Below are 3,971 nucleotides of genomic sequence, written 5' to 3'. Positions count from 1 at the left end.
GCCTCTAGCAAGCAGAGCAGACCCAAGAAATTGCTGCTGCCAAGAAAACATGTTTTACTCTATTCTTTCCCAAGCTTTTTCAGGCTTTCTGTGGATCCAGTTGTCCACACACCAAAAGCCTTGGGTGTGTGAAATGACATAGTTCAAGACTAAAGAGTAGACAACTGCCAATCAAGATTGCTATAGCCAGCAATGTTACCTTTGTAAATTGATGGAGAAATAAAGACCTTCTAAGGAAAGAATAAAGCAAGGCAATTCCTGACTACTGTGTCAGCATGGCAGAAGATGCTTAAAGGAATACTACACTGAGAAGAGGGAGGAGGGAGAAGGGGAGGAGGAAGAGAACCTCTCATAAAACAGTTGTAAATGTGTGAGCCAAATGAGCCATCAGTTTTATAAAATGCATAGTATTGCTCATTCAGGGATAGATAACTGAGTACATGATAATAGTGGAGAATTCCAATACTCCACTCTTATCATTAAACATAGTATCTGTGGTAGTTTGAATGAGATGTCCCCCATAAACATCTGAATACTTAGTTCTTGGTTGGTGGCACTGTTTGGGAGGTTTAAGGGTGTGGCCTTGTTGAGAGTCCAAAGTTGGCCATTCTCAGTTTGCTTTCTGCTTCCCATTTGTGACTCAAAACACAAGCTCTTGTCTTCTGCTTCTGCCGCTATGCCTGCCACTTACTGCCATCATATACTCTTAAACCTTCTTGATCCATAAACCCAAATGAACATCTGTAAGTTGCCTTAGTCATGGTTTCTTACCACAGCAATAGAAAAATAACCAATACACCAGATGAAGGTTCTATGGTGATATGCAAGATATTCGTCAGTATTCCTATAGGATAGGGTCATTTCAGGTTCCCTATCCTCAGCTGCCCAAGGAACTAACTGGAGACATCGCCTTGGGCTCCTGGGAGCCACTCTAGGTTCAAGTCTCTTGCCAACCCTAAGGTGGCTCCCTTAACTAAGAATTGTGCTTCCGTGCTCCCCTATACAGCCTTCCTTTATCCCAATCCTCCTGTTTCCCCAAGTTCCCCCCATCCTCCCCTTCTCACTTTTCTCTCCCCATCTCTCCCCTTACCCCCATCGCACCCCACCCCCAAGATCCCACTTTTCTCCCCAGCAATTTTGTCTACTTCCCATAGTCAAGAGGATAACTATATGTTTTTCCTTGGGTTCACCTTCTTATTTAGCTTCTTTAGGATATCAAAATATAGACTCACTGACCTTTATTTGTAGCTAGAAACCAATTATGAGTGAGTACATCCCATGTTCATCTTTTTGGGTCTGGGCACTGGACTGAGCTCCCAAGGTCCCAATGAGGAGCAGAAGGAGGGAGAAGATGAACAAGGAAGTCAGGACCACGAGGGGTGCACCCATCCACTGAGACAGTGGGGCTGATCTATTGGGAGCTCACCAAGGCCAGCTGGTCCTAGACATGGACGGAGAGGGGAGGACCTTGGACTTTCCACAGGGCAGGGAACCCTGACTGCTCTTTGGACTGGAGAGGGAAGGGGAGAGGAGTGCGGGGAGGGGAGAAGGGTGGGAGGAGGGGGAGGGAAATGGGAGACTGGGAGGAAGGGGAAACTCTTTTTTCCTTTTCTCAATAAAAGAAAAAAAGAAAAATAACCAATACAACATTCAGACAAAAAGTCATCAAAGAAATTTCATACCTAAGCTGTATCACAGATCAAATTGAATTAAAGATATCTACTGGATATTCGATCAAACAGCTATAGAATACATAGTCTTCTTGGGATCCCTTACAACCATCTCTAAAATAGATAATATTTTAGGTGATAAAGCAAGTCTTAACAAATACAAAAGCGAATATACACAAAGTAAGATACTGTGTATTATTAGATTAAGATGGACAAACATGGGACATTAGTAGCACTGGAAACTACAGCCACTACTAACACACAGCAACTCGACAGCACACTCTCCAGTGATCAGGAGGTCACTGAACCATTGGTAAAGGAATTTGAAACTGCTTGTGCTCAAAGAAGAGGAAAACACAACTTACAAGTGCCTTGGAATGTGGCAACCGAGGAATATCTAAAAGGAGTGCTTTTAGCTGTGAGTGTTTACATGAAAGGAAAGCAGAGATATTTGCAGATAAGTAACTTAGTATATGGAAATAGATGACAAATACCAGGGGAAAATAAATGAAATAGAGACGAAAATCAATACAAAGAATTGTGAATCAAAGAGATGATTCTTTCAAAAAATAAAGATGATTAACAATCCTTTAGTCTAATAAAAAAATTTAAAAGGAAGAGAATGTAATAAACACATTGGAGTCAATTGAAACAAGTAGAGGTTCTTTGAAAGCTTACATTCCAGTGCACGGGAAAATTGAGAAGAAATGACCGACTCCTTGGACACATATGACCTCTCAAGACGACACAGCAGCTTGAGCAGATGTACACAGTACTGAGTTGAAGAAGTCGTAGGCTTCTGGCAGTGAAAAACCCAGGCTGTGGCAATCACAGCTTATTCCCGACAGATCTTTAAAGAACTAACAACAACGCTCCTCAAAATATTGCATGAAATAAGGAGCACTGTTAAACTCCTATGCAGCCAACGTTTCCCAGATACCTGAACTAGATAAGGACATAAGAAAAGAAAACTGTGGAGGCAGCTTCTAAAATGAACATGATGCAGAGTATCAAAGCTGAGTTCTCCAACACACAGAAAGCATTTCACCATCACCAGCCTGGTTTCATCCCAGGGATGCCAGGATGCACCAGCATTTGCAAACGAAGAAATAAAATACACTACACGGGAGGATCTAAAGATAGAAATTATATGGCTATCAAATATATGCAGGAAAGGTCTAAAAAACTTCAGCATCCTTCATAATGAAACCTTAAAAATGACTAGGAGTACTAGAAACACACCTCAATACAGCAGTGGATGTAAACAAATACATAGTAATCACTATTCCAAATGGGGAGAGGTCGAAAGAATTTCCTTTCCAGTTCATAACAAGTGTACACACCTCTCCACTTTTATTAAATGTTATAATTGAACTATTAACAGTGCAATAAGCAAAAGAAAGAAAATAGATTCAAGCAAAATGGAAGAGGCAAAAATACTACACTTTTAAGACAACATAATCTGCATTTAAAGACTCTACTAGAAACCTTTGAAAATTACAAGGGGATTTGGAAAGTATTTTGAACTCTCTGAGGGAAGGAGATTCACCTAAGTGCACAGGGGCAGCACTAATTGGACTCTTGGGGGTTCTTGATAAATAAATAAAAAGAAAAAGAAAATTTCATGAACCAGCTCTGCATCTCTGGGATGAAGCCTACTTGATCGTAATGGATTATTTTTTGATTCATTCTTGGATTTGGTTTGCCAGTATTTTATTGAGAATTTTTGCATTGATGTTCATGAGCCAGATTGGTCTGTAATTCTCTATCTTGGTTGAGTCTTTGTGTGGTTTTGGTATCAGGGTAACTGTAGCTTCATAAAAAGAGTTTGGCAATGACTCTTCTCTTTCTATTATGTGAAACACCTTAAGGAGTATAGTTATCAGTTCTTCTTGGAATTTCTGGTAAAATTCTGCTTTAAAACCATCTGGTCCTGGGCTTTTTTGTTTGGGAGTTTTTTTTTTTTTATGACAGCTTCTATTTCCTCATGACTTATAGGTCTATTTACATTTTTCACCTGGTCTTGATTTAATTTTGGTATATTGTATTCTTCTAAAAACAAGTCCATTTCTTTTACATTTTCCAACTTTGTGGCATATAAGCTTTGGTAGTAAGACCTAATGATTTTCTGAATTTCCTCAGTGTCTGTTGTTATGTCCCCCTTTTCATTTCTGATCTTGTTAATTTATGTGTTCTCTCTATCTTTTGATTAGTTTGGATAGGGGCTTGTCAATCTTGCTGATTTTCTCAAAGAACCAGCTCTTTGTTTCATTGATTCTTTGGATTGTTTTCTGTGTTTCT

The sequence above is a fragment of the Microtus ochrogaster genome, linkage group LG4 (genome assembly GCF_000317375.1).
Source record: "Microtus ochrogaster isolate Prairie Vole_2 linkage group LG4, MicOch1.0, whole genome shotgun sequence".
NCBI lineage: Eukaryota > Metazoa > Chordata > Mammalia > Rodentia > Cricetidae > Microtus > Microtus ochrogaster.
This window is presented reverse-complemented; position numbering follows the sequence as displayed.